Here is a 12,660-nt window from a genome sequence, read left to right as displayed (position 1 = left end):
ACTACTAACACAAATGTTGATTACACTACAAACAAGACAAAACTATAATGCTATAAGAAACAGAAAAGATTAATTCATCGTTTACCTGGGTCTTTAGTCTATGATTCGCTCACCTCACCTCTTATCTGACAAGTTTTCGGGGTTGAGTCGTTCGTTCATCATGTGACAGCCCCATAAGCTCAACCAATGCAGTGTTAGTCATAAAAAGAATTGATTAGTTCATCTCTCGAGTCTTCGGGTTCGAGCTGTTCGTTCATCATGTGACAGCCCCATAAGATGAACGAATGACTCGAAAAACTAGAAGACTCGAAACAGGTGAACTAATTCCAGTGTGCGCAACTGAACGAATCACTCCCCAAGATGACTCGTTCTTCCCGAGTCACATTAAAGATTTGTTCAAAATGAATGAATCGTTCAAGAATGACTCATCACTAATTTGTAGCATCGTGGATGCACATCCCAGAGCCTGTGCTACATGAGCTTTTGTCCTTAAAAAGTATACAAATTTTATTTTTTTTAAAAAATGACCGATTGTTTCACTAGATAAGATCATTCTTCCTCGGCTGGGATCATTTAGAGCCTTTTGAGGCTGCATTTAAACTACATTTTGGAAGTTCAAAATCAGGGCACCAATCAAGTCCATTATATGAAGAAAAATTCTGAAATGTTTTCCTCAAAAACCATAATTTCTTTACGACTGAAGACAGAAAGACATGAACATCTTGGATGACAAGGCGGTGAGTATATTATTTGTAAATTGTTGTTCTGGAAGTGGACTTTTCTTTTAACTGATGTGAGTTGAATGGGTGTTAATGATATCTAGAGAGAAGAATGGTAATTTGAGAAATGTAATCATGATATAACTTCATATAAACTGAATGTTTTAACTTAGCCTGTCATGGCCTTGCAGTGTTTCCTCATCTCATTAAATAGCCTTATACATGAAGTGAGAAGCTGCGAACTGACACGTCCGCTTAAAAGCAATCAATTCTGCATTCCTATGGTAATTTGATATCGATTGTTGTGTTGTCATGGGGATATTCTATTCGTTCCTAGTGTTTAAAGAAGCTGGGGAGAGTTGAATGCTCTGCTGCTGATGTTATGGGTGAAAGCACGGTTACAGGCTGCTGGTTTGGTCGTGAAGCTGATCACAGACACCAGACTCATGCTGTCACGGACTCTCCGAGCTTCACAGTAGTGCTGTTGCCTTGACAACAAGACTAACAGGTTATAAGGTGTGAGAGCGATGTTTCAGGAATTGCTCTGATATAGGCTCGGATATCACTCTGCTAATGTAGTGTTTTTATTTAATGGCTAGATCTGACTTCAGTTGAGTGAGTAATAATCAAAAGATGAAGTTCCTTTCATTTGTACAGTATTTAGTTCAGTGGATTATGCAAAAATATGCATTATCACATGGATATTTAATATGAAAACTACGTTGTGGGCATTTTCTTCATACTGCACATCCTTATTTTCAGCAAGGACGTTCTGAAGGTCACACATTAGGCTTCTCTTATTGATCTTTGGGATGTCAGGTTATCTCTTGGGGATCCCAGAAGGCCTTTCTGCTCTCCATCTTTGATGGATTGGCTCTTGTGGAATGACGTACTATGTGAGTGGCCTGTTTTAAAGAGGTAGTTCATCTAAAAATGAAAATTCTGTCACTGATTACTCACCCTCATGTCGTTCCAAAGAAGACCTTGTCCCTGTAAGACCTTTGTTCAACTTAGGAAGACAAATTAAGATATTTTTAATGAAATGTGCGAGTTTGTATAATCCTGCATAGACAGAAATGCAACTGACACGTTCAACGGCCAGTAAGGATATGGATAAAACAGTCCAAGTGACGTTAGTGGTTCAACTTTAATTTTATGGTACTGTCATGAATGCATGTCGGAGACTGACAGGGAAGAGAAGAAATTGTTGAATAAAGTTATTTTTGTTTTCTTTGTGAACAAAAATTGTTTTTGTAGCTTCATAAGATTACGGTTAAACACTGATGTCACATGGACTGTTTTAACAATGTCCTTCCTACCTTTCTGGGTTTTGAACATGATAGTTGCATTTGTGTCTATGGAGGGTTAGAAAACTCTCGGATTTCATCATCCTAGTTTGTGTTCCATAGAACAAAGGCCTTACAGGTGTGGAACAACATGAGGGTGAGTAATTAATGACAGAACTTTTATTTTTAGATGAACTAACTCTTTAACAGATTTCAATCCTTGTGTGTGTCAAAGCACTCTAATCATTATATTACAACACTTTGCTGATTTTTTTTTTTTTATTCCGCTTTTGTAGTTGTAATGTTTCATCATGATGGGTGTGGTGGCTGTGTAACTTGAGACCAGAAATGCTATGTACTCTAAAAAGCATCCATTGAAAGTGCGGTTCTTCTAACTATTACAACATAAACTGCTAGACAGCAGTTTAATGTTGTGAGAAATTAGTGAGGTTTAAATGGACTAAACTGGAAGATCAGGTTTTGACAATCAGATGCATTTAGAAAATACATAGGGTAAGTTTCTGTTTCATGCTAACTTTAAGAAATGATGTGCGCTTGTACAAGTTATGTTTTCATCACTCTGTTTTTATGTGCAATTTGAAGTATTGCGTCAGAAACGAGTAATGGAAATGCCAAATTGGGGGAAAAATACCTTAATTTGCAATTTTTACTAGAGGTCGAGCAATATTGGATTTTATCTTAACTAGGTTAGACCACACTGGCCGATACCGATTAATCGACTGATATTGATATAAACTGGATATTGAACGGAAAATAAATAGTGCTCTGCTATTTAAAAAAAAAAAAAAAAAGTAGCCTACTGAACCATACTTTGTAAATGAATAAAAATATTGATATTAATTATATATTGATCATTACAGTTCAGTTAGTTCATTGTTCATTAATGTTAACAAAAGCAACTAAAATTTTTTAAATATATCAGTAAATGCTGAAATGAACACACTCTAACAAAGAACAATACTTCTATTCTACAGCTTTTATCGATCTGAATGTTACAAATGGACTCATATTGTAAAGTGTTACTATTACATCAACAACCAAGCTAAAGATGGCCATCTTTAAATATCAACACAAAGGCCACAATATTGAAATTGAATACATATGGATATTGTGTACTTTTACAATTTAACTGCTTCTATTCCAGAACATTTGTGGTTATCTAATCAAAATATAAAAATATGTTAATCACACAACGGGCAAAAGTGCAGCGTCGCGTCTAGAAGTACTCACAGCTATCCGGTATCACACACACTGGAAGCGTCGCATTCAATTCAAGTGCTTGTTTACAAGACTTTATTTGATCACCAAACGGGCAAAAGGAAACTGCTGTCCTTTCTCCACTAATGCAACATCTAGTCAACAAATTCATCGCTTAGTAATGACATGAAAACATGCACTACAGTATACTGTACACACCATTTCGTTGTCGATGTTTTAAATCCGCCTTTAAAGTGTCCCGCTCTGTGTCCTGTGTCTAAACAAACAGCACGTGCTGTCAGTGATTTCCGCCACTAGAGGCCACTCTCGTGCTGTATAACAAAGACTATAGGGGCTTTGCTTAGCCGCTCCAGCAACGAACCCAACCCGGAAAAAACTATCGGCATGGATTTTTGCCGATAACCGATAGTTCTGCCAATCAACTATCGGTGCCGATTAATCGGCAAAACCGATACATCGGTCAACCTCTAGTTTTTACACTCACTTGAGGTGGTTTTAGACTTAATACAAATAATAGGAGATGGAAAAGCATTTGGCGAATAAATTCCTCCATGCATAATTGCATATCAAAAAAGTCATGTGACTGCACAATGGGACGGCATAACTTGACTAATCAGCGGACCAATCTTGTTGCACAGCATTTCAAAAGTTATGGTCGTTCTTAAATGCCCATGCAAAGTCTGTCGTCAAAGTGTTTCTGTATAATTGCCTCCCAGAATTATCTTACACGACTCGTTTCCAAACAGCAGGCATCCACCTCCGAAAGAAATGACCGCATTTATTGTGTTTCATCTGCTCGCTCTGAGATGCAAGCAATTCATTTACTTTTCTTAGTGATATTTAGTGCCAGTTTATCAGAAGTGGCAGTTTTGTTCTCTTTGACCCGTAAGATGGAAACAATGCTTATTTGCAAATGAATATTCCAATTTTGTGCATAAGTTGAATTTGCAACTTTGAATGGAAACCCAGCTAAAAAAAGGACTGTTCGTTCTTATAAACCTTTCGTTGGCCTAATTCTAATTCTCCACCCTTTGTAAAGCAATCCCATAATGTGTTTTTGTGATAAATAGAATATTATACCATTCTCTGTAGTGAAAATCTGTAGTGAAGTCTTGCAGGTGCTTGCTGCCATGTAGGGAACAGGCAACAAGGCAGCTCACAAGGTTTTAGAACACAGCCGTTCAAAGAGCCTCATTCATCAACAATATGCAAGTCATTTTCAATGACAGTCTAGCACATATGCAATTGTTAAACAATGAGTGTTTAATATGAAGTTCTGAAGACATAAGCCTTGATGTTTATTGTCTCTCTCTGCTTGTGTGTAACATGATGCATGACTCTTTCAGCACGACACAGGTCAGCTATCTCCAGGAGGTAGAAATAACTGAACATGTTGTCTTTGAAAATATCAGCGAAGACTGTGATGGGTTATATGTATTAACTCTATAGGCTAAGAATAAAAAGATGGATGATGGTCTGTTTGCCAGTCATCTGTGCACTTGATCACTAAAGAACACCTTTTATCAAACATTTGTTTGAAGCTCTAACTTTCACTGTACTGGTTGAGTCATGACAATTGTTGTTGGAACGCCACCATCTGATTCACCACTGACAACTCCTGTCTAATGAGTTAAATAGGTGCGCTCAGGCTTTCTCTGACGGTTCAGCTAATTGTGTCCAAGGCGACGGAGTGCAAAAAATTGACTGAGCTCTTGTCCTTGTCTGCCGGGTAGCTTGTTTTCCAAATCACTGAAAGTGTTGCTAAAAGCTGTCAAACATGGCTCCATCTGGCCTTAAAGGACCTGGAGTTTGACTCTGAATATTGATCTGATATTCATCATTGTTAAAAATTTGCAAAGGCAACTTGATTTTAACAATGATCTATGAGGTTTTTGTCATTTTGTCACATGCACTTCTCTGTAATCCAGTATGTTGCACATGCTTTCTGACTGAATCAGACTGATTAGGCAGTTGCTTTCAGTTTTCCACAATTCTTAGCAGTAACTGATCTGGCATGTCAGTAGAAACTAATCCCATAATCTCAAAAGTCTGTAAACAAATTGCTGGCAATATTTTTGCCAAAAGGTGAATAAACCTGCAATTATAGCTATTATAGCTATATATTAGGTTGATCTGCCAGTCTTTGCTGTCTGTAAGGCAGGTGCAGTGAAGTTATCTGACACCTGAAACCTACAGAGACTGTTCTTCTGAATAGCACGTGGTGCAGAGGTGCGTGCTTATCTCACCACTAGGGCCCCACAGAAGTGCAACAGAAGTTTCCACAATCCTCTAGAGAGCTTCAAATGGCACTTGGCACAGGACTGTAACATTGCAGTTTTTTAAATGATAATGGCAGGGCAAAGACAGTAGCAATGTTTCCATTTCCCTGTTTTTATGTGCATTTTGAAGTATCGCATTAGAAACGACTAATGGAAATGCGAATAATAATCCCTTAATTCACCAAAAAGTTTTTACGCTCGCTTGAGGTGGTTTTTGACTTGTGGAGAAGAAGGGTTCATGCGAATAATGGGAGATGTTAAACACTTTTTCATGTTGTTTGAACATTAATGTGTGTTGGCAGTGTATGTACAAACCTACCCTATAATGATAAAAATCCATGCAGTGGTTTTTAATTAATCTGTAAAAATAATATCCCCTTTTTCAAATCGAGCCATTCTCAGATGCCTGTCGGTGTGCCGCCGCACCAACAGAGGCCGCTCCCATAATAGTTGATTGACATGAGTGTCTTACCTCAGACCAGCTGTCGCAGTCCAGTAACCTCCATAGTTTCGATGCCGGAGCAGGGATGCAAGTTAGATTGAGCGATTGAGGTGTTGTGTTGCTGGATGTAATAATGAACATTGTAGTCGTCATTTACTCCCGACATCTGAGCCGCTGAAGATGCAGTGGATTACGTTTGTTTGTGAAGGGAATGCGGCGCCCGATCTACATATACCCATCTATGTTTGTGTAAATCATTCGTGATGCACCTTCACTTACAGCAGAAGTGCGTATAAGGTTTTTTTTTATGAATCAATTTTTTTTATGAATTGCGATCGCCTTTCCTTATAACGTGGTTTTTAGGAAGTTTAACAGCTAAATGCGGCTAAATGCGGCTAAATGCGGCTAAAGTAAACAGGCTCCTCACTCCACAGAGAGAAGAGAGGGGCGGGGCGAGCAGAGCTCATTTGCATTTAAAGAAACATCCTCTTAGAATGAGATGATTTTTGCAGAGCTCATTTAGGCGCCAACGGCCTAACAATTGTTTTTACACTTTACTGTGCGATCTAATTCTTGTTTAATATTGACTCAACAACATTTCATTCAAATGTCCACTTAATCTTTAATATTTGACCATTTCTTTATGATAGAAAACTACAGCCTCTGTAATTTCTTGAATATGTGGACATCAAAATGTGTAAACTCAGAGTGAGGGTTTAAACTTTTATTTTGAAATCACAATGAACAGTTAGCATATTGAGAAAGATATTGATATATTCTCCTGTGTTTGTGTAGGTTTATAAATTATTTACCTCCCAAATCTGATGAAATAGCGGACGTTGCATTACCAGATGAACGTTATAATAAACCCAAACGCACAACAACATGCAGAGATTAAGAACCTCCATACATGTAAATGATAACAATTTGTGTAGGAGCATTTACTGTGAATGGATCCGCTCTGAGATGCACATACATAACCTACACACATGGAAATAATGAAAGCGCATGTAATAAACCTGCGTCACATATACTTATTGAATTAAATCATAGCATTTGTGAATTCATACTAGCTTTATGCTTTATTATGATTTTCAAACGGGTTTAATATGTGGAATACGCCACTTCTGGTATTTTGCCAGTTACTCGACACGTCCAAAATGCAAATGCAAATACTTGAATAGAATCGAGGAATCATTGCAGCCCTAATTACATTAATAAAAAACAATTTTTTAAAAATGTTTTAGAACTTTCTATTAATCCAAGAATCCTGAAAAAAATGTGTAGGGTTTCCTAAAAATATTAAGCTGAACTACTGTTTTCAAAATTGATAATAGGAAATCAGTTTATTTTTTTACATAATTATTTTTTAAGAACAAGATTTTCTGAAGAATATTGTAGAACATTACAGAACATCATTTCAACCAAACAAGCAAGTAGATACATTTTTTTAATGCAAGTAAATTATAATAAAAATCTGGTAAAATAATTAAGGCATGTTCACCCTACCCTTTGTCAATGAATAATGAAAAATGGCACTTTTGAGTGATGAAATGGAATTCTGCTGAATCTAAGTTTTGAACTGATTCACTGACTTCACATAAATGAATCAAATATTTAAAATGTTACAATGTTACATTTTATATGGCTAGCAAAATCATTGTGAATATATAGTGAATAATGGATATATCACTCAAATTGCAAGTATTCAGTTACAGAATTGTTTTCCATATTAAAAGGAAAGTGCTAATGTTTTAAGTCTCAGTGCTAAATTCTCACCTCATGTACTACAGTGTCTGTCTCTATATCCAGAATACATATTTCCACATGGCACATGGTCTAGAGCAGCATACCGCTGTGTCAGCAGCAGTAATTGTAGAATACAGTCTGTCCTGTTCATATCCCCCACCTGCCCCCTGCACTCTGAAGAGCAAACACTTGACCATGAGCCTAGACTGACCGTTTTACACAGTGGCTAATGCACCAGGGTCATTTTAGTTAGAGCTGTCAGCTGAACATAATTTAGACAGCAGCTCTGTAGGCTTCTGGAAAGCGAGTTATTGAATTTGTAAAACAATTTTTAAGGAAGCTCTTTTGTAACAAAGTATATTCTAGTAACCAGTTCAGTCCAAAATGAAAACTGTTATTTTGTCAAGGCCTATGGAATTCATATGCTTTATAGTGAATTAAAATCGAGACCTTCTGTTGGAGAATCTTTGAATTGAGGGCCAGCAGTAACTGTGCGAATTCACAGACAGGAAGAACAGAAGCTGTATATAGCATCAAGTGTCCAGTAATACCACCGGGAGGTTTAACAAACTTACCCTGAGGGTCATAGTCTCCTTTAATGAAGATCAAGCCTTTTAGGCCAATAAACAACTGTTATGTTTGCGTGATGTGTTCCATGTGTTCAGTGACACGAAACTAGTTCTACATAATTAGCCATAGAGTGAATACATAGTTTCAGCTTCACATTGCCTCATCAATGCGGATACTTCCTCTCATTTGTGTTTTGGCTCAGATGTAACTAAAGCAAAGTCAGTTATATAATGCGTTTGTCCTTTTTCCTTGTAAATAGTGGCCTTTATGCCTGGAATGGCTGATTCACTGGTGATCACGTGTCCGAGAGGCTTTGGTGGTGCGGATGCAAGTTTTGGCAGGTTCCTTTAACCCATAATTGACCACTGAAGTACTGAAGGGAAAGTTCACCCAAAAATAAAAATCTGTTGTTAATTACTCACCCTCATGTCGTTCCAAACCAAGACCTTTGTTCATCTTTGGGACACAAATTAAGATATTTTTGATGAAATCCGATTGTTTTCTGACCCTGCGTAGACAGCAACACGACTAACACGTTCAAGGCCCAGAAAGGTAGTAAGGACACTGATAAAATAGTCCATGTGACATCAAACATAATTTTATGAAGCTGCTAGAATTCTTTTTTCTCTCTGATTTCACCAGAAATATCTTAATTTATTTTCCAACGATGAACAAAGGTCTTACAGGTTCGGAACAACACAGGAGTGAGTAATTAATGACAGAATTTTCATTTTTGGGACAACTTTCCCTTTAAAATAAACCCACAATCCCCGCTGTCAGGTCCCAGTGTCTGCACAGCCTGTCGTTTTTGGTTACGTGCTGTGCCTGTCTTCTGTGAGCGGTCAGTGGTGTGTGAATAGGCGCTCAATGTTTGTTTTATTAAGTCTGCAGGAGGGCGATGAGGCTCTCTGAGAATCCCTGGAATCCCATGTAGGATTACACATGTACTGCAGAGACGGAGAGATGAGTGATGAAAGGAGAAGAGAATGTGCCGGAGTCAGGCAGACGAGCCATTTTATAACATAAAAGACCTTTAGTGCAAATTAGATCCCAAAGGTCCTACGCCCCTGATTCACCCATTTCCCTTTTTAGGGATTTTTTGCTTTCATTAGACAAGCTGCAAGCTGATACCGCAATTCTGATGAGCGCACAGTTGATTTTCTGTCACATAACGTAGGTTGTTGACTGTTTACTTCAAGTGACCTCACTTTGAATTAAATGAAAGTTATTTTTGTTCAGTGCTGTGTCTGGATAGTACGACTGTGTTTTAGTGCCACGTTAAACATTTTTTGAAAAAGTCTGCGTTTTCGAGATTAAAGTCATAATATTTATTCGACTTCACAACTTTATTCTATACCTTATTATTGTATTATTATGGCTAAATAAAGTCATAATGTTTCGAGAATAAAGTTGAAATGTTTCAAGAATAAAGTCAAAATATTATGAGAATAAAGTCTAAATATTACAAGAATGAAGTCGAAATGTTTCGAGAATAAAGTTGAAATTACAAAAATAAAGTCCAAATATTTGGAGAATAAAGTCAAAATATTACGAGAATAAAGTCAATATGTTTCGAAAATAAAATTAAAATTACGAGAATTAATTTGTAGCAATTACGAGATTAAGGTTATGAGATTAATTTCATTCATTTAGGCTATACTGATTTTTTTTTTCATGCTTTCTGATGTTTCTTCCTTTTTTTTTCTAGCTATAAACTTGAAATAACATTTATAATTTGTAGTTTGTGAAAAAATGTATAGATTTTGAAAGCTCAGCTGTGTTATATTAAAAGCAACAATTTTATTTATTCTCGTACTTTCAGCTTTATTCTCGAAACATTTCGACTTTATTGTCGAAATTATGACTTTATTCTCTAGATAATTTGACTTTATTCTCTAAATATTACGACTTTATTCTTGTAGTATTTCGACTTTATTTTCAAAATATTTCAACGTTATTCTTGAAATATTTAGACTTTATTTTTGGAAATATTTTGGCTTTATTTTTGAAATATTTCGACTTTATTCTTGAAATATATCAACTTTATTCTTGAAATATTTTGACTATTCTCATAGTGTTTCTACTTTATTCTCAAAATATTATGACTTTAATCTTATAATATTAGTTTTTTTTTTTTTTATTAACGTGGCACTGAAACACCGTTGTAGCATAGTACAGCCGCAGAATCAGTTTAATTGAAGAAAACAGACAGAGTACAGCCATGCCCTCAGAATCAGTTCTTGCAACACAGCTAAACCAGACTTACATTTTGTCTGTGATACGTCCTGAGACAAAACAAAGGCACTGATATATTTTAAGATCAGTCAGTACAAGTTTCTTCCAGTTGAAACAGCTCAGACTTACATTTTGTCTGTGATACTAGGGGTAAAATACTTAATAAACTTAAGCCAAATAACTGTTGGCATCATGGGACTGGTGTGATAGTTTCTGTTATATCAGATCTTTTTTTGTTTTAGTTTCATGATCCCATAAAGCAGGTTGACTCTTGTTTGGCATGACAGACTGAGAAATACCATATATATAGTCAACTATCTGTAAAACATTATGCATCATGTAAGATTCTTGATTATATTTCATTAATTTTGTTTGTCATAATTGATTTGATTAATCTGTGTATTGTATGTTTCTCATTCATTCTGCATGTTTTTCTCTCCCTCATTGCTCTGCCTGCTGTTTATGTGTGTGTAAGTATGATTTGAATTGTCACATGGAGTTTTTCACCTCTAGTCTAACCATATCAATCCTTTCTCAACAAATTCCCTTTCTATGTTTCATAATCCTCACAATGAACCAAAAAGATCAAAGTAATCTTGTTGTGCAGTTCCCATGACACCTGTATTTAAATTATAAAGCGTCTAAATCGTAATCAAATAATCTCTAGGAAAATAAAGCACATGTAAATGAAGTAAAGGAAATGTTTGTGGTGTGTGATGTGGTGGGAAGGTGGGGCCGTTGGTGCTCTGTGATAGAGGATGTTTTAGTAGGCGCTGGGAATTACAGTCCTGGCCAGACTGTGTTGTGGCTCATTGCCACAGCAGCTTACGAAGAGCTCCATTAGACTCAAAGCCATCTAAATGTGATAATGCAATGGCTAAGTTAGGTTGCCTCTTAATAGAACTTGGCAAGAGTGAAGCTGCACTCGTGTATTGTGCAATGCTAATGCGTGTTTGCAGAAGACCTATCAGCACGGTTAATATATGTGTTGTCATATTTTAATAGAAGCAATAAATAGCCATTTCATTTTTTCCCAGATGTAACAATTTAGAAACCTAAATATATATGTGACACTGGACCACAAACCAGTCATAAGGTCAATTTTTGGATTTTTGATCTGAAAGCTGAATAAATAAGCTTTGTTAAATAAGCTTTGATGTATGGTTTGTTAGGATAGGACAATATTTGGCTGAGAATATTTGAAAATCTGGAATCTGAGGGTGCAAAAAGATCAAAATATTGAGAAAATCACCTTTTAAATCACCTTGTCCAAATGAAGTTCTTAGGTATGCATATTACTAATCCAAAATTACGTTTTGATATATTTATAGTAGAAAATTTCCAAAATATCTTGATGGAACATGATCTTTACTTAATATCCTGATCATTATTGGCATAAAAGAAAAATCTTAACCCATATATATGTGTGTTTATTTTTTTATATAAATACACACAAAGTAATGTATACATTTAAGAGAAATATGTTATTTATGTACAAAATATTTTTATTTATGTATAATGTAAATTCTAGAAAAATGATAATAAATGCATATACTTTCTTAAATATATACATGATTGTGCTTGTGTTTATATGTACATAATAATTACACAGTACACACACATGTATTAGGCAAACTCAAACTTTTATTTTGTATGTGATTAATCGCGATTAATCATTCGCCAGTCGTAATATTTACCTGTTTTGTATATGTGATAATTGTGAATTTTTTTTTTTTTTTAATTTACAGTCTTTCTTTAGCGAACTATAACATTGCGTAGTGATATATTATTTATTAATTATTATTATTATTTTATTGGTTTATAAATGTATTTACTTTTTTAATTGTCAATGCAGTAATTTCATTATTTTTTCTTATGATTAGTAACAATAATTAGTAATATATAATGTAATTAATTGTAACAGTATTATAAATGATTATTCTAAGTTGTTAGTAAAATATATCAAAAATATAAATGTAATTGTATATCTTTGCTATTAAGCCCAAGCCCAATATCTGGTCCCAAGTTTGTTTAAAAAATGAGGGCACAAGAATTAAATCAAGTACTTTCATGGGCTCTTTAACTTTTCACTGGCTCTTTTTTTCTGTTAATCTTTGTTGCATGGCATCTTTCTGTGTGTT

At 35.5% G+C, this 12,660-nt stretch overlaps 1 protein-coding gene across 5 annotated transcripts in view; it reads left to right on the top strand.

Moving 5' to 3' along the window:
• The window catches only part of glsb (glutaminase b), a 54,556-nt gene that overhangs the window by 4,472 nt on the left and 37,424 nt on the right, over positions 1 to 12,660 (top strand). The gene's annotated exons all lie outside the window — the stretch shown is intronic.

The sequence above is a fragment of the Labeo rohita genome, chromosome 9 (genome assembly GCF_022985175.1).
Source record: "Labeo rohita strain BAU-BD-2019 chromosome 9, IGBB_LRoh.1.0, whole genome shotgun sequence".
Lineage (NCBI taxonomy): Eukaryota > Metazoa > Chordata > Actinopteri > Cypriniformes > Cyprinidae > Labeo > Labeo rohita.
The sequence above is the reverse complement of the archived record's forward strand: the minus strand, read 5'-3'. Positions and strand labels throughout refer to the sequence as shown.